Raw genomic sequence first — 26,109 nt, 5'->3', positions numbered from 1 at the left:
TAAAATTTCCCGCTTAATTTTCTCGCCATCATTTATCGTCTGAGCTTATAAAAGGAGACACCGAGGCTCTCGTCCAGCCATCCTTGAAATCGCCACCGCGCAAAGTGTGTAACACATTTTTCCAGTCGGTATGAGTTTGCCTTGCTCGGATCAAAGCATTAGGCCGAGGAAAATGAAGGATGCAAATTTGCCTCCGGGGGTGGCAGTCCTGCGGTGTTGGTGTGGCGATCTTTGCAAGGTGAAGGAGGTTACAGATTTTTCAGATTGGTTGGGCATGAAGTTTTTCATGTGCGCCAATTATGAGGAAGATCCACCCATAGCTATTTCAGAGTACGACAAGCCTCCGGTATGCTTTAACCATCACAAATAGATATTGTTGGTATTTTGATAGATTCTTTAATAACATTTTTGTTTCTTGTTGTAGTCTCCTCCGCCTCTGTGCATGTACTATCGTTGGATTGACACGGAGATGCCGGCTTGGGCAATGACTGAGATTCGTGAAAGAAGTCGCCGTGCGTGGAATAGTTTCTATGCGGAAGAGCGATGCGAGAAGGCGGAAGCCGAGGAGAAAGCAGAGCAAGAAAGAGAGTTAAAAGAATATTATGCGGAGCAACACCTTTTTTTCAGGATTTAGGAAAGAAAAACAGGGAAGAGGCTCGTCGCATGGAGGAGCAGGAACGACAGCGAAAGGATGCTTGTGAGGCGGAGAGGCAGAGAAAGAAAGAAAGGGCTCGTGAGGCCAAGGTAGCAGATGAAGCTGGCGATGGAAAAGAAAAATATCCACGCTGGACTCAGTAGATTTCTGTGGTAGTATTTTAAATTTCGCAATCATTTGTATCTTTGTTTCTGCAGTTTAATGTAGCTTTATTTCAGTAGTTAAATGTAGCTTTATTGCAATTCTACGATGTATCTTATTTTCAGTTGTACCGTGTTGTAATGGAAAAAATTATAGTTTTAAAATAAAGTAGTGGCATTTTCTTTTCCTCCACTAATATCGAACATCGTGCAACAACTACAAAATGAAATTAAGATAGAACATAATGCCCTACAATAAGAGAGTACAAACTAATAATGCAAGTACATCTGAATTAAACGGTAGAACTGGAATACAGCTTAAAAACTACATGAAGGCATCATCGTCATCCTCCATCGATGCAGAACTCTTGCCCTTCGAGGATGCAGAACTCTTACCCTTGGACGATACAGAACTCTTGCTCTTCGAGGATGCAATACTCTTGCCCTTAGACGATGCAGAACTCTTGCCCTTTGACGATGCAGAACCCGGAAGCGGCGGCATGAAGATATCATCTTCGTCCTCGCTCTTCTTAGTCCATAAAAATGGATGCTTTTCTAAAGTCCTTCTGAAAGTTTCACTCTTCAGCTCCACTACCTTCTTCCACCTTGCATGCAACCTAAGAAGTTCTTTACGTACCTCCTCATAGGTCCTTTCAAGCCATCCAGACCTACGTAATTGGTGAGCCAACTCATTTATTATGGTGTCACTACCGATGAGTTCGTCCCATGGAACTATCCTATTGTCCATCCTGAAATCGGTAGCTAGCCTCAGAAGAGTCCTGCTCATCCCAGGGTGAAAACTACGATCGAAAGGATAATGAGACATCTCGACTACACTACACTCGAATGCTTATCCACCTCCGTCTCAAGGGGGTTTTATAGGTATAGAGGATTGGCGGGAACATATGGCGGGAAGGGGTTGGCGGGAAACGGGTGGCAGGAAGATATGGCGGGAAGGGATTGGCAGGAAACGGGTGGCGGGAACATATGGAGGGAAAGCGTTGGCGGGAAAATATTGAGGGGAAAGGGTTGCGCGAAAACATAAGCCGAAGAGTGGAGCGGGATAGTATGGTGGGAGATATAGGCGGGAAAAATTGTTCCTGACTGGTGCATTTTTATTTCAGCATATATAGATGTTCAAATCGAAAAGTCTGATACTGACATATGTAGATACAATGGGTCGCGCACGTTGATAGATGAATCACCCTAGTTTACGACGACCACCTGGCCTTTCCTTACGACCGGAAAGCGACAAGCGATTAGGTGGCCGAGTTACACGAAGACCGCGGCCGTACTCCAATTCAGCTTCATCTGTCAGCGACTCCTGCGTAGGTAGTGGAGTCGGGAATCCTTGTTGCGAACCTGAAGCGTAATTGTAGGCATATGGTTGTGACTCCGCGGGGATAAAAGATGGGCCAATAATGTCCCCTCCGAAGAACTCTGTAACTAATGATGTGACCGTGTCGCCATGATCATGTGATGCTCTCCGGACGCCTGTGTTGACGCCATGTTGGGTGTTCCCATCGTCCCAATTAACATCAGATATGCCCTACACATAGAAACATTGTTTGGACGTTTGGACGTTCTCTCCGCCAAATTTGAGTCCCCTATTAGCACTTGCTATCTGCTGAAGCATTCTAGGGGCATAAGAATAGACCTCCTCATAGGTACCATACAAGTTCTTGAATATATTTTCCTTCACACGCCTAGCCTTGCTGTAGCTAACAAGGAAGCCAATTTGATCCTCTGCAACTTTTTGCAGAGCCCTAACACTAAAGTTGAGACTTCCCTGCACAATCGTTTCCATCATCTGTGCCACATATTTTGCTGTCACATTGTAGTGATTTAAAAGAGTCCCAGTTTGCTCACAGGTATGCTCCACTATTTTTGTGATATGCCATGACTGACATACCCCAGGCTTCAGTCTAGCGAGAACTCTTCCGCGGCAACCTTTCGTGGTGTGGATGCATATGAGCTTCAACTCTTTTTTATCAGACTGCTTCACTCTATGCTGGCGGTGGATGCCGATTGCATAGCTACCCATTGCCTGGTAAGCAGACTTCTTGTCTGAGAAAACTTGCCCAACCTCCAGGATCCCCGCTCCTAGGCCAGAAGCAGAGTGAAATTCGTTGGTGATGCTCATATCCAGTAAAAACCCAGGTTGCAGTGCCGCCGCGACCGCCCTCTGAGGAGGAACATCTTCTTCTTCGCTTGACTACGAAGACGCAGAAGAATGATCATCATCATCTAGCGCCTCCGGCAATCCCTCCACGTGTTCGCTCATGACAACGGCCGCAGACCGATATCCTGTGTCATACACAGGCTGGCCGCCCGTCGGTTTCGATGGGCCGACATTAGGGGCTGATGTGATGACCAACTCGACCTCACCACCCTTGCTACTGCATCCGGCAACATCAGTGACTAAAATGAACTCCACATACACCATCGGTTGACCATACATTGAGTTATTGGGATTGCTTGCAAACCTCATGTACGACCCCCACGACCGATCACCTGTGACAAGCCGCAAACCCCAACGGGCAACTGTCCCATCATTTCCTCTGTCAACACGAAGGCCTCCATTGCCATTTTCCCCATGCATCCCTGAGCCAAACACCGCTCAGATGCACCTTCTAACTGCTGCGTAACCCACGTTGACCATGTCTCTCACAACAACTGTAGTCGACTCGCACAAGGACACATCCACCCCGAAAGGACCGTCGCGTAAGACGTTCCCATAATACACTACTAAATTTTCCATAGTACCTAACCACCATATATGTTTACATTTCAAATAATTAGTAACTGAACATTTAGTAATGATGACAACATTTACATATCATACGACTAAAATAATAACCGTATTTTCGTTACAAATATTCGATTTGTTTCTAGAATCATTTGCTTAGACTTTAAGGGGTTGTTTGGTTAACGTGTATTTAAAGATCTATTTTTTTCTCAAACTCGTCTATGAGAGTAAAAATGACTATTAGTAAAAACTAGTTTTCTTACAATAGGTTATGACAAAACCAATGGTAATTGCTCGCTATCCAAACAACCACTAAACATAATAATACGATAATAACATTTTAATATCATATGAGTAAAACATTTAATTTCTTCCGGCTTTATATAATTTTTTCATATCATGCGATAGCAATCATTTATTTACAAATAATAATATTTGCAGCGGCATGCACATTATTCACAACAGTACATCAATATAAAAAATATTATAAAATTACGGTGTCATTTTATACCTTAGCTCCAATATGGATGTGCTTGCGGATGCAATTAGAGTCTAAATAGTTTGAATAAATTTCTGTCACCAGTACTATATGAATGGAGTCAACCTATTATCACATGAACATCAGTATTACACATGGATTTTTCTTTTTGCTATCAAAAGTATTGAAATAGCACTTGCATATATGTGGTCATCACCTCAAAAGGGACAGTGAAGATGGAAACACAATTTCTTCAATCACGTCATCTCCTCCTTGTTTGCTACTAAGATGAATTATTTTATCTAATTACATACATCATCAAGTACATTAGCACATAATCTTAACATATAAAATTTAGATTATTGCGACATAACAAAGTAGACCTACGGCTTCCTAACTATAGACTTATTAATAAACATACCACATGAAATAACATACCACATGCAATGAACAATTACAATACAAGTTTTTTCTTAATTACCGTATTAAGATTTCTTGCATGTCAATACTAATGGACGCACCTAACATAGATACAACATCTTCAACCTACTCTTCTAAAAAATATTATAAATATTGTATCTTTCGTCTGAAATTATTTCTAACCTCTAAGCACTAACATCGCATAGCTAATGACGAGCTAAAAGACTAACTAATTACCATCGTGCATGCACAAAAGATTCCATGTATTGCAAAGCTCATACCTTGATCTTCAACTTCGTAGTTCACTTTCGCTATGCAAATCCTACTCCTCAAGATCTAAATGACTCCAAATGACTCCTCCAAGTGCTAAAATTATGCCTAAAACAACAAATAATACACATTTAGGAACTAACCAAACAGAATGAAAACATCATGCACGTGAACGAAACCAACAAAAATGGATAGATCTTACCTTAATCTATCTTTTCTTCAACTTCATCATCTTCAAAATCCAACTCTAAATCGACCAAAATCACGAGTGAAAGTGGCTACCAAGTTTTTCTTTCTGCCTACGTATTCTTCTACACTTAGAGAGAGCAAAGAGGCAGAGAATGCAACCAGAGATATGTGAGAGAGAGTGTATGCGCACAGAGCCGCGGTTGTGTGTTTAAAAAGAAGAGGACCACTGTATTGTCGGCGGAACGAGCCAGAACTCACCTACCGTGGCATCAGATTCCAGCATCGCGGTGTCTCATCACACACAACAACAACAACGCTCTCGAGTGTGCGTCAGGAAAACACACGTTGAAATCAGCACGCCAGAGTGTTGTCGCTTCAACTGGAGCAATAGATGGAAGCGAGAATCACGCACTGCTTTAATCAGTGTCGTCGACGTAGCAATCAGGACTACAAAGTATAGGCGGGAATCCGATTCCAGATCATTGAAACTTGTGACAGAAAGGAAAACAAGGAACCGTGGAATCAGCGCACGTGAAAATCTGCGCCGTCAGCACCAGAATCAGCGCCGTCTGCGTAATTGTCGTGCGTGCAGCAACAGGGATGCCGCCTGCTGCAGTGGCGGCATGGCCCACACGCTGGGCCCACGAGTAGCACAGCCTGTCGGCCTGCTAGCGACAGCGGCAACAGTGGCCGCCTCACTCAATGGCGGCATGGCCCACCTGGCCTCGCCCGTTACGTCGCGGCTGCTGCGCTATACATAACCCGTTACAACCCGCACTGCCGCCTCCTGCTGTGGCGGCCGGGCCCGCCACCTCGTGGTGTGGCGGCAGGCACCATGTGTCGCCTGCCGCACCTGCCACCACTAGTGAGGGGGTCCTTTTTGACAATGTTTTTGACATGTGGTCTTTTTTTGCAATTCTGTTGGCCAGGGGGTCCTTTTGGACAAAAAATCGTGCTGCCGTGGCTATGGCCTGGTGGGAAGGAAACCGCGAGCTTGACCCTCTTGCCACGCCCCGCTCCATCGCGTCGGTCAGTGGGTGTTGCTCATTCATCCATTTGCAAGCCTTCGCTTGTAGGAGTAATACTTCATGGTACCCAGTGCTAAGTCTAAAATAAAACATGTCAAATCAAGTCAGTCAAAACCACCACCCAACCGTAGCCACCGCCACACAACTTTCCTACACGCCGCTGCCCCGGCCCCCTTCTTCCCCGTTCGACAGGTTCGTCGGCAGCAAGAGAAGTGGGGACCCGTCCGTCTTGTTTCATTTTTCTTAGGTTGTCATACATCCAGTGACATTGACGAGGTGGTGGCAGCAAGACATGCTGGAATAAGATCTCTCTGAACTCTTGCTGCCTCGATGACATCTTGATCTGGCACCGATGAAGCGTCTGCGAGAGTTTGCGTCCCTAGACATGTTGTTTCTCTTCAGTTCTTGCTAGTTCGTTCTTATGTCTTTCAAGAAGAGATATTGGCTGCCTATTGTGTGACGACTCTGACATCTTCCATGTTGTTCTGTGGCTTGGCATGTTTGTCCAATCTTCTAAACTGGTGGTGATAGATTGGAGACCTCTTCTGCATGAGCTGATGCTCTAGCCGACGCTGCTTCAACGATTTGTAGATCTTGTCTCAAGGGACGAGTGACTATTATGGTCTTCGAAGTCTGGTATGGTGATGCGCGTTCATCCATTTACAAACCTTTGCTTGTAATACTTCATGGTACCCAGTGGTAAGTCTAAAATAAAACATGTCAAATCAAGTCTAGTCAAAACCATCGCCCAGCCCTAGTCACCGCGGTCACAACTTTCCTACACGCCGCTGCCTTGGCCACCCTACTCTTCCCTGCTCGACAGCCTCGTCGGTGGCAAGAGGTGTGGGGATTCATCCGTCTTGATTTATTTTTCTTAGGTTTTTATGCCTCAAGCGACATTGACGAGGTGGCGGCAGCAATGGCGTGTTGGAATAAGATCTCTTTGGACTCTCGCTGCCTCGATGACATCTTGTTCTAGCGCCAACGAAGGGCTTGCGAGAGTTTATGTCCCTAAATCTATTGGTTCTCTTCAGATCTTGCCAATTAGTTTGTATATCTTTCAAGAACAGATATTGGCTGGTTATTGGTGTGACGACTCCGACATCTTCGTCCATGTTGTACTGTGGCTTGGCCTCTTTGTCCAATATTCTAAACTGGTTGTGGTAGATTGCAGACCTATTATGCATGGGCTGATGCTCTAGCCGATGTTGCTTCAGCGATTTGTAGATATCGTCTCAGGGGACTGGTGGCTATTGTGGTCTTCAAAGTCTGGTAGGGCGATGGTGTTTGCAAATATCGCTTTTCTTTGCTATTTGTGTAGTGCAATTTTCAGTTTTTGGCGGACGACGTACACTCGGAGGAAGAAGAAGACTGATATGCTTTTCAATGTAATTTTAGCTTTATTGGTCGTTCTACTTCCAGTTGTCTATCCATTATACTAGCCTTTGTTGTGCACAATATTAATCAAATCTAAGATGCTTATTACGTGTCCTTTATTCAAAAATAAAAAGGCTAAAATAAAACAAGTTTGCTTTCACCCCGTATATCTATCCGGTTCGGTAAAGTAGTAAATTTAGTTCTCAACAGCATTGCCCCCCCCGACCCCCGCGTCGCTCCCAGGGGGCGACTCGGGTGGCGAAACCCTAGCCGCCACCTCAAACTCCCCTCCTCCCCTCCCTCCCCTCGCCATCGCCGGTAGCCCTCGCCGGTGGACGGCGGCGGCGGGGCCCTTGTCCGTGGGCTCGCGCGCTGCTGTTTGTGCGCTGGAGCGGCGGGAGCGCGCGGTGGCGAGGCAGGCGGTCGTCTGCGCTCAGGGGAGGCCGTGATGGTGTGGAACGCATGCGCGGTGGCGCTGCTGTGGCAGCGGCCGGCCGCTGCTGCGAGCTGCAGAGATGAGGGCGCCCAGATCTGGGCTGCGCATTTCTGCCCCAACCCACCCGTCCCCCTCCTTCCACCCCTCCCTGCCGCCGTCGGTGGTAGCCGCTAGGCGGGTGAGCACGCGCGCGGCAGTCCTTGACGGCTGCTGCTCTGCTGTGCCCCGGCGGTTCCTGGCGGTGGAGGCTGCGGGCCGGCGCGGCGGCGGCGCGGTGCAGGTGGCTGTTGTCGCCTGCACGTCGCGCTCCCGGCGGTGGCCGGCCTGCTGGCGCTGCGCCGGTCGGTGCTCCTCCTGCGACTACAACGTTCCTAGGCATCCCTCCATGTGTGCTGGTCTTCTCCGGCGTTCTTCTCCAAGTCCGGTCTGCCATTGCATCTGAGGTCCCTGTTCATGGGTCGGGGCGAAATCCCCGCGCGGCGACGGCCTGCGCTGTCAACGGCGACGCCCGAGGGTGCCGTCACCTCCTTGGAGGCGTTGGCATGACCCTGACCAGATCTCTTCCTCGAGCACCGGGAGAAATCCCAGGTCCGGCCTCCCGGACCGGGCAGCGGCGGCGTCTCAGCGCCGTTCCCTTCTTGTAGGCGCTGCTTTGGCTGCAAGTGGAGTTTGATGCGGCAGATGGAGGCTGGTGATGCATCGCTCTGGCGTAGACTGCTACACAGGGAGCAGATCGCAATGTATGCCAGCGCCCGCGCTTCTCCAACGGTTGCTACACCAGTTCCTGTTGAGCCCTGCCCTTCACCCGCCGACTCTCTAGGCACATGGGTGAGAGGTACGTTGGCCTGGGCAGTCCTGGAGCTGCAATCGTCCCTGGAGCTGTCTGGCAATGGCAGTGACGCTGCCCTGCTGGGCGAGGCCTAATGTCGTTGCGTGTCTATAGTTGAGGGCACCTCCTCACCTAGTTGTAGTCGCTTGGTGAGGACGGTCGTGTATTTGTGTGTGTGTGTGTGTGTCCCTCCTTTCTGGAGGTTGTACCCCTGATGTCTTCCTGTTCAATGAAATGAAACGCAAAGTCTCTTGAGTTTTCTCGAAAAAATTTAGTTCTCAAAAATCTTCTGTGTTGTGTTAGAAAAGTGCGGCAATTAAATCATCGGATGACTATCCAATGATTTAGATTCATCCTTACCATCTCGAGTATGTTCAGCTAGAACACCATACTTGTACCCACCCATTGTTTCAAGTTTCTCTGCCATGGACACACCACCAATCCAAAAAACATTATCTCCTCCATAGTTATGAATGTATTCTCCTACCCCCCATGGCGCTCTAAGCATGCAACAGACACATGCACCCTTTCCTCAAACCGTAATCTACATTATCTAACACAGCTTATGAGTCTACTGGCCCGTTCATCGGAACCCTAAACGATATCAATCACAAGACCCTACCTCCACGCATAGCCTAACCCTACTTGACCAATGAAACATCCCCACGACGGTGGCTTCCAACACCCCTCCTCAGCTCCTTCCCTCGCCGTTGGTGAGGTGTGGCGCAACACGTCTTTGTCCCAACGATATGGCGCAACTTGGTGGGTGGCGTGAGTGCGATAACGTGGTAGTATGGTCATGGTGGTTGATTATGCATGAAGTCACACCCCAATAGGCTGGAAGGCAGCAACCATAGGGTTGACTATTTGGCATGACCCAAGCTACGGTAGAGGCTGCTAGGCACTCTTGTGGCGATGCAGTTGGATGCACCATTTTTTGGGTGTACACTAAGGCCACAATACAATCTATTTGCATGCTTTCACTTGGAATAGTTCATGGTACAAGGAGAAATGCAAACATATTGCTAAAGGCTCCATCTATTGCTTGAGTCAACTAAGATATTATTATGTCCAATTCGATGGTGCTCTAGACACCTGATGTTCTTCTTTTTAGGTCGTGCCCGACGTCTTGTCTAATCTCGATATATCTCACCACTATGTCAATCTTCATACGAACACACAGAGTGATCCATGGTGTCGAGATAGACACAATACAATCCCAAACAACTTATATCAATCAAAATTGAAAATAAAAGGTTGATGCATGCGCAGTTTATATTCTGCCGCCACATCTTTCTCTTGGTGACCAAGATAAGTGGTGGACACCGGAACCCTCAAACCTAATATAGCACATGGAGATGAGTTTGCTTGCATACAAATGGTTTGCAGTTGTGAAATGAGTGTCACACGCGGGGTTGTAGGCTTTTATGACCCAACTGTTGTTAATGATCATGTTAACATGGTATATCCAAATATGATTCAGTGACTATTGGAAAAAATCAGTTGGCTTGTTGACTCATGATTGCACATGGAAGCGAAATGCAAATGAACAAAGAGTTGCATGGAGTTGAACCATTTCAAAAATTAACCTTGAGGATGTGGGGTATGTTGTTTTAGATGCAGAGAAGTTTTAGGTAGCTAAAAACATTAAGCTTTTACAACATACCTACAAGGCGGATATCTAAATTTCAGCTTCTACTTCTATCACACATATTTATAAATATGCAATTCTCTAAATAATATGAAACTCATGTGTCGGAGTAATGGGCCACGGGTAGCTTCACTCTAGTCCCTGAGCCTTTCTAGATTTTGGGCCGGCTCCGCCCCACGGGACTCCAGAATAAAACGCCGCCTACCGGTGGCCGGCTGGTTCAACGGCCGGCTGCCCGGAGACGGCTGTGCGCCAGCAGATGGCACCAAGACAGGCCGGCTCCTAGCAGACGGCCACCAGGCGCACTCACAGTCTGCGCCCCTCATCAAGAGGACAAGACTGGGTGAGGCTACAGCACAGCCCCTCACCCTCGAATCCTAGGTGTGGCGTGGCTATAGTGCCCCGTACGACCGGAGATCTTCGCACGACGCGACACTGTTGCCACTACCCCTTAACGTCATCCCTGACAGGCGAAGCCCTACTCCCACGACGGTCTGTCGGTATGGCCCGCAGGCGACGTGCCCTACCAGGCAGTGAGAGCCCAGAAGACGGTGGAGGCCGGACCAGCCGGACCTGAGGGAGGCCGACTTCCAGCAGGCAGCCAGTTCCTCCCTCAAGGCCCATGCACCATTAATCAGATAAGACGAGGTGTGGCTACAGTGATCTCCCACCAGGCGGCGGGACTGTAGCCACGCTCCACTGACCGATCCTACATCATTAGCATCACGGCTACAGTGATCAGCCCCCAACCAGACCTGCCAGCGGCGGTGGCAGCCTGTCGGCTCCATACCAGGCCAGGCGGCGGGGCCCACCAGGCGGCGGGCCCCAGTTGCCGGCGGGGAAGCCGGCGACCAGAGACACTAACAGCCGGGTCCAGCACCCGGCCAGATTACCATTGTACCCCTGGGGGGTAGGCCTATATAAACCCCCCAGGGCACCCATGCAAAGGGTTCCCAACCTGTTAGAACTAGCATCCACCCTAGAGGAAGAAGAGAGCTAGCCCTGCCTCCTTCTGCCTCTAGCATAGAACTCAAGGAGCACCATTGTATTCACTAGTGCCTTAGTGATCATGCGGAGACCCCGCAGAGCAGGACTAGGGGTGTTATCTCCTAGGAGAGCCCCAAACCTGGGTATAGTGCACCGGCGTTCATGTCTACGCCTCATCCCGCTTCCAGGCACCGGCGACGTTCTACTTGCTCCCATCATGATAAGCCATCCTTTGGTATATGTCGCACCCAACCCCCGACATTTGGCGCCCACCGTGGGGCGAGGTGCACCGTCGTCTGGAGATCTGCTCTGGATGGGAACCTTGTTCCTTCCTGGCGAGCGCAGCCAGCCCTGCACACCTGACGGCATCAGCCTCGACGCGCTGCACGATGCGGAGATCGCCTGCGCGGCGAGCTGCCTTGCCGACCTTGTTGGCGAGATCCGCCTCTCTAACGAGCCCGCATCAGACGCGGGTATCGGTTGCCCTGAGAGCCGCCTCGTTAGCCTCCTCGACCATCTTCACGTCGCCAGCGAGCCTACTGTGGACTTGGAGTCTGTTGGCTCCACCGACCCGATGATCGTCGATTCCGACACGGCGTTGCTTGACGTGTTCCCCACCAACCTGGGGGTCTACGACGAGCCGCCTCCTCGCGAGCACAGCGGCGAGAGCACCGTCACAGAGGTGCTTGTCATCCATAGTGGCGAGCACTCAGACGAAGGCGCTCGAGACCCACTCGATGCGGCACTGCGAGACTTGTCAGCGCCCATCCCAGGAGACGCAGATGCTGAGACGCTGGAGGCATGCCGCGTCCAGCTCATCGAAAGCGCCAACCGACTGGCTAGCATGCGACGCTTCTCGGAAACCTACCGGCGCGAGATGGACCGAGTTGTCAGCGGCACGCCGGCTCTTGAGGGGCCTAGCCGCATCGGCTCGATCCGGCAGCGTGGCGCGACCATCGCCAACATGTTCGGGACAGATTGTCTCGTCTACGCCACGTCTACAGAGAACATCCGGGCTGCCCAGGTAGTGACGGATGAGCTAGACAAGTACGAGGGCGACGAGCGTCGCCACATGACGGAGCGAGTCTAGCAGCTCCTTGACGCGGCCGCAGAGCAGCACGAAGCCGGCTGCCGCACCGAAGTGCCCGTCCGGCGGAACAATGAACTGCCTCCTCGCGAGGATCATGACGCGACATCTCGGACGCCGACTAGTGGCGCCCGCGGTAGAAGAGGCGATGAGCCGGCTGCCAACCACAATCGGACCCACCTCTCCATCGAGCGTGACGCAGACGGCCGCCCCCGAGCTGTGGAGCGGCAAGGCGCCCCACCTCCTCCTCAGCCTCGCAGAGAAAGGCATCCCACTCCGCTGCCTGTCACGCACCCGACACTCAGCGACCGCCTTGGCCACCGAGAAGGTGTCAGCGAGAATGACGTCTGCCATCAGATCGATTGCCTCAACCAATCCCTGGCGCTAGAAGAAGAAGACGCATTGGGCCCGCCCTGTTTCAGCCCACGATTCTGAGATGAGCCTTTCCCTCGGGGGTTCATGCTCCCAAGGGATACGCCCAAATACACCGGCTCTGTGAAGCAGGAGGACTGGCTCGTCGACTACTCCACGGCCATCAGCATAGCGAATGGCAACAAGCGCGTTGCCGTGAAGTACGTCCCGCTCATGCTCCAAGGCACAGTCCGGACGTGGCTTAACAGCCTGAAGCCCCGCAACATCAATAGCTGGGTTGATTTCACCGAAGCCTTCATCCGCAACTTCACCAGCATGTACAAGCGGCCTCCCAAGCCTCGTCAGCTCTCCTTGTGCCTTCAAGGGCCTAGCGAATCGACTCGCGACTATCTCACGCGCTGGGCCAAGCTGCGCAATTCCTGCGAAGGCCTGCATGAGGTGCAGGCCATCGAGTACTTCACTGTCGGGTGCCGAGAGGGCACCCTCCTCAAGCACCGGCTTCTCTGCGACGAGCCTGCAACGCTCAACGAACTACTAATCATCACCGACAAATACTCCACGGCCGACTCCTCCATGAAGGCGGAGATTCAAGTCGACGCAACCGGCAAAGTAGCCCCACAGGCTCCACGGACTCCGGTTGGTGACACCAGTCGGCGACAGCAACCAAGCGACAACAAGTGCAAGGCCACGCAGCCGACTTCCACCAGTCGGCAGGTGGCGATAGTCGATGACCAGGAACCGGAGGGGCATCCTCCGCCCAAGCGTTAGAAGGGCGGCAAGCCTAATTGGTTGCCCGCCTTTTCGTACGAACAGACTCTTGATGCACCTTGCAAGTCCCATAGTGGTGCGAAGCCGTCCAACCACACCACTCGGAAGTGCCATTGGCTCACTAGGATCGCCAAGGGAGATGGACTCATGCCTCCTCCGCCTGCCAGCCCGCCGTCTCCTCCGTCCCAGCAGTCGGCGGCTCGGCTGGTCGGTGCCATACAAGATGAGTATCCAGAGGAGCACGGAGCCTACGTTTTGTTCACCAGTTTGTCCGACGACAGGCGCAGCAGACGGCAACAATAGCAAGAAGTACAAGCAGTGGCATCAAGTACTCCAGAGTTCATGCACTGGTCTGAGAAGCCCATCAGTTGGAGCAGGCCGACCACCCGGAGGTGATGCCCTCCCCTGGCTCTTATGCCCTGGTATTAGATGGCACCTTTGCAATAGAGAGGCGGGCAACTCATTTCTCCAGAGTCCTGATAGATGGCGGCAGCAGCATCAATATCCTGTACCGTGACACAATGGAGAAATTGGGAATCAAGCAGAAGCAGCTTCACCCCAGTCGGACCGTATTCCATGGCATAATCCCTGGCCTTTCCTGCTCACCAATCGGCAAGACCCAGATTGATGTTCTCTTTGGGGACAAAAATCATTTCCGCCGAGAGTCATTCTGGTTTGAGGTGGTGGACCTTGAGAGCCCTTACCATGCGCTACTTGGCCGGCCAGCTCTGGCCAAGTTCATGGCGGCCCCCCACTATGCTTACCTCAAGATGAAGATGCCGACTACCAAGGGAATCCTGACCGTAGTCGGAGACTACAAGAAGTCGTCCACCTGCGCTGCGGACAGCAGCCGGCTGGCCGAGTCCCTTGTGATTGCAGCTAAAAAGCGGCTCCTTGATCGGGTTGTGGCGATGGCAGGCAAGCAGCCGGAAAAGTCACCCACCCCTAAGGAGTCGGAAGTTGAGGGCTCGTTCAAGCCGGCAAAAGAAACAAAGAAGATACCCTTGGATCTGGAGCACCCGGAGAGGCACGCTGTCATAGGTGCAAACCTTGACAGCAAACAGGAAAGCGAGCTCGTCGATTTCCTCTGTGAGAATCGAGACATCTTTGCATGGTCTCCCAAAGACATGCCGGGTGTTCCGACGGATTTCTCCGAGCACAAGCTACATGTCCGACCTGATGTCAAGCTGGTCAGGCAACCCTTGCGCCGCCTGTCATAAGAAAAGAGAAGAGTTGTCGGAGAAGAAATAGCCCGACTTCTAGCAGCCGGCTTCATCATGGAAGTATTCTTCCCAGAATGGCTGGCCAATTCAGTTCTTGTGCTGAAGAAGAATAAGCAGTGGCGCATGTGTATTGATTATACCAGCCTCAACAAAGCTTGCCCCAAAGATCCCTTTGCTCTACCAAGAATCGACCAAGTGATAGACTCCACAACCGGATGTGAGTTGTTGAGTTTCGTGGATGCGTACTCAGGGTACCATCAGATCAAGTTGAACCCGGCCGACAGGCTGAAGACCGCCTTCATCACGCCATTCGGAGCCTTCTGCTACCTGACCATGATGTTCGGCTTGCGAAATGCCGGCGCCACGTTTAAGCGTTGCATGCAGAAGTGTCTCCTCAAGCAACTTGGCAGAAACGCCCAAGTCTACATGTTTGATGTGGTGGTGAAGACGGAGAAGCATGGCATGCTGTTGGAAGACCTCAAGGAGACATTTGAGAACTTGCACCGATTTCAGATCAAGCTCAACCCGGAGAAATGCGTCCTCGGAGGACTAGTCGGCCAGCTTCTTGGCTTCCTGGTCTCAGAGCGCGACATAGAGTGCAACCGTGTGAAGATCAAGGCCATTGAGAAGATGGAGTGCCCACCCAACTGCTGGACGTGCAAAAGTTCACCGGCTGCCTGGCATCAATCAGTCGTTTCATCAGTCGGCTAGGCAAGAAGGCTCTTCCCCTATACCAACTCATGAAGAAGACCACTTTTTTCGAGTGGAACGACAAGGCGGACGAAGCTTTCCGACAACTCAAGAAGATGTTGACCACCCCGCCTATCCTGGCGGCTCCGACTGATAAGGAGCCCATGCTCCTCTACATCGCCGCCACCAGTCGGGTGGTCAGCACAGTCATAGTAGTAGAGCGCAAGGAGGAGGGCAGAGCACTGCCGGTCCAGAGGCCGGTGTATTACTTGAGTGAAGCGTTGTCCGCCTCCAAGCAAAACTACCCACACTATTAGAAAATGTGTTATGGTGTGTACTTTGCCGCCAAGAAGCTGAAGCCTTACTTTCAAGAGCACCCAATTGCTGTTGTCTGCACGGCTCCGCTTGCTGAGATCATTGGAAGCCGATATGCTTCAGGCCGAGTGGCCAAATGGGCCATAGATCTGCCCTCCTACACCATCTACTACCAGCCTCGCACCACCATCAAGTCACAAGCACTGGCCGACTTCCTTGTCGACTGGGAAGGGACCCAGTACCTGCCGCCAGCGCCAGACTCCACCCATTGGCGGATGCACTTTGATGGTTCAAAAATGCACACCGGTCTAGGAGCTGGCATCGACCTCACCTCTCCCAAGGGAGACAAGCTCAGATATGTGTTGCAAATCCACTTCGCCGCCTCCAACAACGTAGCTGAATACGAGGCACTCATACACGGGGCTCCGGCTTGCCAAGGAACTCGGCATTCGCTGGATCCTGTGCTATGGTGACTCTGACTTGGTGGTCCAGCAGTCGTCAGGTGACTGGGACGCCAAGGATGCAAATATGGCAAGCTACCGCTTCCTCGTACAACAACTCAGTGGATACTTTGACGGGTGCGAGTTCCTCCATGTGCCGAGAAATGACAACAAGCAGGCAGATGCCCTGGCACGGATCGGCTCCACCCGCCAAGCAATACCTGCCGGTGTCGCCCTACATCGCCTCCTTAAGCCGTCTGTCAAGCCGTCACCAGAGTCCGACTCCATCTTCATGCCAGCCCCTCCTGAAGCAGTCGGATCCGAATTGAGGGCCCTAGAAGCCGGCGCGGGGACTTCGATAGGCGGCCCGGGGACTGCGGCCATCGCACCCGGCCCAGGGACTCCAAAGCCCGGCCCGGGGACTGCAGCAGTCAGCCCGGGGACTTCTTCAACTCAACGGGCGACAACCGATTCCAGCCCGCCGCCTCCCGGCCCAACCACCCTTGTACAAGTTGCAGTTGTGGCAGTCGAAGAAATAGCAGCACCTTCATGGGCTCAACCCATCCTCAACTTTTTGGTGAACAAAGAGCTGCCGACTGATGAGATCCTAGCCCGACAAGTGCAACGGCGGGCAGCAGCGTATACCATAGTCAACAAAGAACTGGTGCGGCGCAATGTCACTAGTGTGTACCAGCGCCGCGTGGAGCCAGACCAGGGTCAAGCAATCCTCAAAGATATCCACCAAGGCGAATGTGGCCGCCACGCGGCTTCAAGATCACCTGTGGCCAAAGCTTTCTGCCATGGTTTCTTCTGGCCGACTGCTCTAGAAGAAGCCAAGGAGTTGGTCAAGAAGTGTAAAGGGTGCCAGAAGTTCCGTTCCAAGCCACACCTGCCGGCTTCTGCGCTCAAGACCATTCCCATTGCCCGGCCCTTTGCCGTCTGGGGGCTGGACATGGTGGGGCCATTCAAGACGGCTTGCGGCGGTATGACTCATTTGCTTGTTGCTGTGGACAAGTTCACCAAGTGGGTAGAAGCAAAGCCAATCAAGAAGCTGAATGGTCCGACTGCCATGACTTTCATCGCCGACATCACCACTCGGCACGGCATACCACACAACATCATCACCGACAACGGCACAAACTTCACCAAAGGAGCCTTGGCTCGTTTCCGCGCGACGCAGGTGAAAGTGCAATCATGCCCTTAATCATATTTTGATGTTGATGACAACACATATGCTAGGGACTAATCATGTTTATCAAGTATATCTCAGGATTATGTCTCAAAGACCGTGTGCAGGGATCATGACTAGGGACAAAAAACATATAATTCAAGATGGAGATAGAAGACATTGACTTTGTTTATGGTTTGTTCTTGAGTATAGGGATCCCGCACTATTAAGAGGGGATCGTTGGATCTAGTGAAAAACTTGCTCAAAAGCCATTGTTCCTATACTTAGCCTCCGGACGTCCGGTGCTCTACGGACGTCCGGTCCCTCTCAGCTTCCCGGACGTCCGGCTCCCTCCGGTCGTCTGGTGTTCCTTTACAGAGTGGTTTTTACGGATGTACGGAACTCTCTGGACGTCCGGTACTTTCACAACAAAACCATTTTTATGGATTTCCGGACTCTCCGGTCGTCCAGGCTCCGGATGTCCAGCCCGTCTCGGACGTCCGTATCCTGTGTACTGGGTCGTGGCTCACAGGTTCACAGCGGCCGGTCGTCCGATGACTGTTTGACGTCCGGACCTATTTGTGCCTCCGGACGTCCGATGTTCTCCGGACGTCCGACCTATCCTGTGCACTTATGTATCTCAAACGGTCACCTTTTCTCACCTACTATATATATGCCTTTCCCTTCCACGGGATAAGGTTGACCATTCACTTTGAGCCTACCAAGAACACTCCTCACTCTATCTCTCATTCACCTACACCAAATCCTAGATTCCCAAGTGTTCTAGGAGCATTTGAGAGAAGTTCTCCAATCAAGTGATAGATCCACTCATTCCCCTTCTTTGCACCAAAGGAATTCGTGATTTGAGCAAGTTTTGAGCTTTCCCCCATCGTTCTTGTTACTCTTGGAGGTTGGAGACTCCTAGGCGGTAGGAGTCATTCGGAGAGGAATCGAACTTTGTGATTACCCTCGGAAAAGTTTGTGAGGGTTTGGAGACCACCCCAAGGTCTACCACTAGTGGTTGAGAAACGCCTCTGTGGTGTTGTCTCAAAGGGAGAATAGGGTGAGCCTTCTTGGCGTTGGTGTGCCTTCGTGGTAACATCCACCTCTCTAACGGCGACTAGCTTCCCTCCAACGAAGTGAACATCGGCATACATCTTCGTCTCTCGGAGTTGTGGTTATTCCTAACCCTAACTCTCTACTTGTGGTTACTTGTCTCTTTGCACTTACGCATACCATATTGTGCTTGTTAACTTGCGTGCTTGTGTTACTTGCTTAGTATTTAGTACTCACTTGCAATTGTTAGGCTCACCTTCATATTCCACACTATTGCCTAAAATTGTTAAGTAATAATTAAAATTAGTAGTTGTACCTATTCACCCCCCTCTAGGTCCATCTCGATCCTTTCAATTGGTATCAGAGCCTCGTGCTCTATTCTTGTGGCTTAACCGCCCTAGAGCGAGATGAACCCAGATGGGACTTCCCTGGTTATAGATCCTAAGGATAAAGGCGAGGCTTCTTCTGAAGTCAAGTCCTTTACGTCTAAGGATCTAGAACGGGCCCTTGCTAAGCAAAAAGAGGAGCATGATGCTTCTCTTGAGGCCTTGGTCCAAATGAGATTAGCCACGTTGTCCATGGTGCTTGCACCACACTCAGGTGGTGTGGGTTCGAGGCCAACTGTTCCTACTTCATCAGTTGGTCAACAACCTCCTAGCAATGAACACGCCAGTGTTCCTTGGCTTGATGCAAGACCTCAGGTTGAGAAACCAAGATATAATCCTCAAGGAAAACCTCCTTTACTTAGTGCCACTTCCGATTTTGCTTTGTGGAGAGTTGCTATGCAGGATCATCTTCGACATGGAAACGATGAGATGCTGGAGATCATAGAGTATGGCTATCATGTGGTTGATCCAAAGAACCCCACACCAAGAGAAATATATGACAAGAACCTCAATGACACTACAATCATGTGTATAAGGAGAGGTATGGCTGAAAAGGAAAGGAGACCGTTCATACACATCACATGTGCCAAGAAACTATGGGAAAGTATTATAAGATCCAAGACTGGCACCTCTACCCTCCGGAGTGCTCAATATGAAATTGCCAAGGGGAAATTGCAAAACTTTTGTATGGAGAAAGGTGAAACCCCCAATCAACTTCATGAGCATCTCATGACTCTCACTGCCGATATTGAGTCATGTGAGTGTGACAAGACACAAGATGGATTCAACATGACTAAGTGCTTCCTTGTGGATAAGTTGCTTCATGCTCTTGCCCCATATCACCATCAAATGGTGTGGGACATAAGACAACACCATACCTTCAAGGAAATGACTATAGATGACATCATATCCACCTTTCAACTATTTGAAGAGTCGAAGGCTAATGCCATAAAACATCTTGCCATGCATGGTTCACCATCATCAAAGATCAATCTTGCATTGAAGGCCAAACATGTATGTGAAGATGAGCAAAGTGAAGAAGAAGAAGAAGAAGATGATGATGATGATGAAGATGGTGATGAGATTGAATCCGACGAGGGCCCTTCATATGAAGACATGGCTCTCTTTGTCAAGAAGTTTAGCGCAGGAAAATTCAAGGGAAGATTTCCAAAGAAGAAAGTAAGAAAATGCTACAACTGTGAAGAAACCAACCACTTCTCCAACGAGTGCCCTTATGAGAAGAGAGAAGATAAACCAAGGTTTCCCAAGACCTTTCCCAAGAAGAAGTTGCCAAATCCTTTGAACTCCAAGCTCAAGAAGAGAGATGGAAAAGCAATGGTTGCTCAAGAAGAATCCGATCCGGATGATGTTAGTGGTGTTGCTGGAGTTGCTCAAGACTCTCAAAACACCTTGAGGTTAGTAAACAAGAGTGGTGACGTGGTCACCTACAACTACATGAAAGATTACAAGGGCAACACTCACAAGTGCCTAATGGCAAAGGCCATGGTTGAAGATTGAGAGGACCAAAGCTCTTCTGACAAGGTCAAGGTAAGTCCACGATCAAATCCTCCTCTCTTCACTCCATCTACTCCTAGTGATGAGTATCTTGATGCGGAGGATAGTTATGAGGATGATGATCTAGATGATCCTATGATTGCTAAACTTAATAAGTTCATGTGCTCCCTCAAAGGAAAGAGGCTCACTATGTTTCGTATGCTTATCGAGATGGTGAGTAAGCACACCATCACCATTAAGGAACTCGAAACCCTCATCACTGAGGAAAAGGAAAAATGTGAAATCCTTGAGCGGAAAGTCCAATATGAGGAAGCACGAAATGATGAACTATGCTTAAAAATTGGTGGAGATATTGATGTTCACACTAATGATCTTGCCTCCTTGAAAAAGGCTATTGACTCTTGCGAAGAATTAATGAATGATAAAAGTAAGCTTGTAAAGTCTCATGCTTCTCTATATAAGGATTGTGAGCTTCTATCCGTGTCTCTCAAGATTAAGGAAGGAGAGCTCACCATTCTTACAAAGAGTTTTGAGACACTCAAACTTACTTATCTTGAAACTCTAGCCAAGGCTTACTCTTCTCCTATTATCAATGTTGAAGCTTGTACTACTAACTCTAGTAGTGATCTAGCATCTATTCTTGAGGAAAATCGTTTTCTCAAGGCTCAAATTGAGAAAGGCCTCATGACATGTGCTCAAGGGAAAAAGAATCTTGATGAGATATTGAGTCAACACCATGAGGTGTTTGCAAAAAGAGGGACTTGGGTTTGACCCAAGCACAAGCAAGAAGAAGACGTCCTCTCAAAAGTGCACAACTCCTGTAAAAGAAACATTTCTAAGAGAAGGGCACAAGGAGAAAGGTAAGGTTGTGAGTGGGAAGGCCACAAGGGGCATGCCCACTCTCAACAAGCCTAAAGAGTTCATGCCTCCATCCTATGTACTTCGTAAGAATAAGGATGGAGAAGTCTTTGCAAAATTTGTTGGCCCTCGAAATGCATTCCGGTTCTATGCTGTTTGGGTCCCTAAGACCCTTGTGACTTACTTGAGAGGTCCCATTGCAAAATGGGTGCCTCTAACCAAGTCCTAATTGTGTGTAGGTTGCCTTCTCCGGTGGAGTGAAATGGGTGATTGATAGTGGATGTACAAATCATATGACCGGAGATAGCAAATTGCTCTATGATTTCATGGAAGCTATTCAACCATTCATGAGCATTATGTTTGGTGGAGGTTCAAAAGGACAGGTACTCGGTTTGGGCAAGGTGGCTATCACAAATGACATGTCTCTTGCAAATGTCATGCTTGTCCAATCCCTTAAATACCACTTGCTTTCTGTTCGCTAATTGGCTTCTGTTGGTTATGATACACTCTTTGGACTAACGGATGTGAAAGTCTTTAAGAGAGATACTCTCGAAGTGGCCTTTGTTGGAGAGTTGGATGGCAACCTTTACACGGTTGATTTCTCGAAAGAGAGCACATTCCATGCAACTTGTCTAATGGACAAGGCTGACAAGGGGTGGCTATGGCATCGCCGGCTAGCCCATGTCGGCATGAGAAATCTTCAAGATCTCTTAAAGGGGAATCACATCCTTGGACTAACCAATGTCTCTTTTGAGAAAGATCATGTGTGTAGTGCATGCATAGCCGGGAAGCAACATCAATCAAAGCACCCACCCAAGAACATAGTACCTACTTCAAGGCCCCTGGAGCTCCTTCATGTGGATCTTTTTGGGCCTCCTTCATGGGATAGTCTTGGTGGGAAAAAGTATGGGCTTGTCATTGTTGATGATTACTCAAGATATACATGGGTGTTCCTCCTCAAGTCCAAGGACGAAACGAATATCACCTTCATTGATTTTGCCAAGCAAGCCCAACTCAAGTTTGACAAAGAAATCCGGGCAATAAGAAGTGGCAATGGCTGTGAGTTCAAGAACTATACCTTGGAAGAATTTCTTAGTGATGAAGGGATTGAGCATCAATATTCAGCTCCATACACTCCTTAGCAAAATGGTGTAGCCGAAAGGAAGAACCGTACACTTGTAGAGATGGCAAGGTCCATGTTGGATGAATACAAGTCACCACATAGTTTTTGGGCTGAAGCTGTCAACACCGCATGCCATGCATCAAACCGGCTCTTCCTCCGTACTATATTGGAAAAGACTCCATATGAGCTTCTAACTGGAAACAAGCCAAATGTCAAGTACTTTCGTGTATTTGGGTGCAAATGTTTCATCCTCAACAAAAGAGAACGGTTAGGAAAATTTCAATCCAAAACAATTGAGGGTATATTTGTTGGCTATGGATCAAACTCTCACGCCTATAGAGTCTACAACAAATCCAATGGATGTGTTGTAGAAACTTGTGACGTGGTGTTTGATGAATTAAATGGCTCCCATGGGGAGCAAGTTGATCTAAGTGATGTAGGTGAAGAAGATTCTTCTCAAGACATTTTGACCATGGGTGTTGGTGCACTTCTTCCTATGGAACAAGAACCTCATGATGATGAATAAGAAGATGGAAGTCTCACACATCATCAAACTACTTCAATATTCATACCACCACAAGCTCCTATTGTTCAACCGATACCCTTAGCCCAAGTTGAAGAGGATGATCAAGTTCCTCTTAATGATAATCTTCAAGAACAAGATCATCATCAAGTGCAAGAACAAGAAAGTCCAATCATTGATGATGAACCTCAACAAATGCAATATGAACAAGAAGATCTTCCTCCACACGTTAATGATCCATATGTTGAGGATGTGGATGATGGACATGAAGTTGAACCTCGTGAAACCCTTACCTCCATCATGCCTCGAGTGGCCGGTCATGTTGATGTTGACAAAATTCTCACCGGCATCTCGGAAGGTAGAATCACTCGTAAACATTTGACAAACTTTTGTGCTCACTTCTCGTTTGTGTTATTGAGCCCCTCAAGGTACAAGATGCATTGATGGACAACGATTGGCTAGTTGCTATGCAAGAAGAGTTGAATAGTTTTGAACAGAACCAAGTGTGGTCATTAGTCAAGAGGCCATCTACCAAGCACAACGCCATTGGAACAAAATGGATTTTCAAGAACAAGCAAGATGAAAATGGTGTAATCATCCGCAACAAGGCAAGGTTAGTGGCACAAGGGTACTCATAAGTTGAAGGTTTGGACTTTGGTGAGACCTTTGCCCCCGTTGCCCGTCTTGAATCCATTCACATCTTACTTGCTTATGCCGCTTTCAATGGTTTTACATTACATCAAATGGTTGTGAAGAGTGCCTTCCTTAACGGTCCTCTACAAGAAGAAGTATATGTGTCACAACCACCCGGGTTCGTTGATCCCTTTCACAAAGACTATGTGTATAAACTTCATAAGGCTTTGTATGGCCTCAAACAAGCACCTCGTGCTTGGTATGATCATTTGAAGAACTTTTTACTCGATGATGGTTTTGTGAGAGGGGTGATCGATCCCACTCTTTTTACTAAGAGGGACAAGGGTGATTTGATCCTATGCCAAATCTATGTAGATGACTTCATTTTTGGTTCTCCTAACATTCATTTGTGCAAGAAGTTTGCGGCTTCAATGACCAAGAATTTTGAAATGTCACTCAATACGGATTTGAAGTTCTTTCTCGGATTTCAAATTCAACAATTTCAAGAAGGAATTTTCTTATCTCAAGCAAAGTACCTCAAGGATATTCTAGAAAAGTTTGGTATGTCTGATGCTAATCCATGCAAGACACCCATGCCAACCAAAATTGCTCTCACTGAAGACACAAATGGTACTCCTTTCGACCCATCTACTTACTGCTCTATGATTGGTTCATTGCTTTATCTTTGTGCATCTAGACCAGACATCATGTTCACTGTATGCATGTGTGCTAGATTTCAAGCTTTCCCTATGGAAAGTCATCATAAGGCGGTTAAGCATATTCTTAGATACCTTGTTCACACCCCAAAGTTGGGCCTCTAGTACCCCAAGGATGCTAACTTTGATCTCATTGGGAACACGGATGTGGATTGGGCTGGAGACAAAGTGGATCGTAAGTCCACATCCAGTGCATGTCAGTTTCTTGGACGATCCTTGGTAAGTTGGTCCTCGAAGAAACAAAATTGTATTGCTCTCTCTACCGCAGAAGCTGAATACATTGCTGCAGCCAGTTGTGCAACTCAATTGTTATGGATGAGTCACCTATAGACATGTGCCTCTTCTGTGTGATAATGAAAGTGCCATCAATATTGCTGAGAACCCCAAATATCATCTCCGCACCAAACACATTGATATTAGGTATCATTTCTTGAGATATCATGTTGAAAAGGGTGATATTCACATTGATCACATTGGTACAGATTTTCAACTAGCAGATATCTTCACCAAACCTTTAGATGAAGCAAGGTTTTGTCGACTTAGGCGTGAACTTGGTATCTTGGAGCTTGACAATATTATGTGAAATCTAGTACCCATTCATGCATGAATCTAATGTCTTGTCATGATGTAGGAATATATTTAAGGAGAAGCATTCAATTCATGAATATTCTCACCTACTTAATGCATAAAAAGAACCAACACTCTCAAAGTTACCATGGTTCTAGAACTATGGTGCTTTAACATGATGGAGTAGTGATTATGCACTCAAAGTTCAAATCTTTCCGTGTCATGTCACGTCTACTCATACATGGTGGCATTATCCACCACTTGTATCACTAGACCAATATTGGAATGGTATATGGCTATTATTGATTGGGATAGGGTATTAGTTACTAAATAAATAAATTTTTACTGTGGACGGTAATTGTCTTCTCCTCATCATGATCAGCAGCTCATACACTTATACCTTGCTCTTGTCAAATTCCCGCGTCGGACATCCGTAGGTTCCGGACGTCCGTGTGTTTCTTCAATGCCGGTCGTCCGTAGGAATCCGTACGTCCGTAAATTCTTCTCCGATTGACCTCGCCCGGTCGTCCGGCCTATCCGGACGCCCGTAAAATCCTCTCTGGTTCCCTTAGCTGGCCTTGACGCCGAAACATCGGACGTCCGTAAGACTCCGAACGTCCGAAATTTCTTCTCTGTTACACTCCGCACGATCATCTGGCCTATCCGGACGTCCGTAATATACTTTCTGGTGCCGTCAGGCCGGACGTCCGAGGCTTCTGGCCGTCCGTAAACTCATCTCTGTCATCTTCCATTTTTCTGGCCCCGGCTTCGGTCGTCCGGTCTCCTATTCGACACCGGTCGTCCGTAGGCTCCGGTCGTCCGGTCATTTTCACCGGCCCCTATATATAGTGCGCGGTAGGGTTTCGGAACTGCTTCCTCATCTCCTCTCCACTGCTTCCCCACCGCCGCCGCCGCTCCTGCCTTGTGGCCTCTTGCCGCGGCTGCATTCTGCTGTGCCCCTTGCCGGGGCTCCTCTCCGCTCGGGATATTCCCTGTGGCCTCCGTCCTCGCCATGGCTCTGCTGTCCTGCTTGGCTTTGCTCAAGCCCCGGCGGCCTGTCTCTCTCCGGTTGCTTGTTTTGGTCTGGTCGGCAGTTTCCTCCGTGTTCCTCCCTTCAAGGTAGGCCATATCTTTCCCCCACATGCATCTACTCCTCGATCTATGGAGGGGTATTGATTTGTGTCTTCTTTCTCCCCTAGGTCATGATGCCTCGGACCAAGCACTCAGCTCACAAGCAAGTCGCTGGAGGGCCGGCTCGTCCGTCTCGTCGTGGTGGCTCCGATGACTCCGAGGAGCAGGCTCGTCCTCGGAAACGTGCCGCTCGTCCTCCTAGCTCGTCTAGCGATTCCTCCTCAGAGGGGTCGGACTTTGAGGATGAACTTGAGGAGGTGGAACCGGCCCCGTTTGTTGGTGTTCGCCTCGCTGCACCCAAGCCGGGCACTCGTCGTCCAACCTTTCAG

At 49.1% G+C, this 26,109-nt stretch overlaps 1 pseudogene; it reads left to right on the top strand.

Annotated features, from left to right (window-relative positions):
• The first annotated feature begins 7,767 nt into the window (after positions 1-7,767).
• LOC119324864 lies at positions 7,768-8,841 on the top strand (annotated as a pseudogene).
• The last annotated feature ends 17,268 nt before the right edge of the window (positions 8,842-26,109 follow it).

Source organism: Triticum dicoccoides, chromosome 6B (assembly GCF_002162155.2).
Source record: "Triticum dicoccoides isolate Atlit2015 ecotype Zavitan chromosome 6B, WEW_v2.0, whole genome shotgun sequence".
NCBI classification, from domain to species: Eukaryota; Viridiplantae; Streptophyta; class Magnoliopsida; order Poales; family Poaceae; genus Triticum; species Triticum dicoccoides.
The sequence above is the reverse complement of the archived record's forward strand: the minus strand, read 5'-3'. Positions and strand labels throughout refer to the sequence as shown.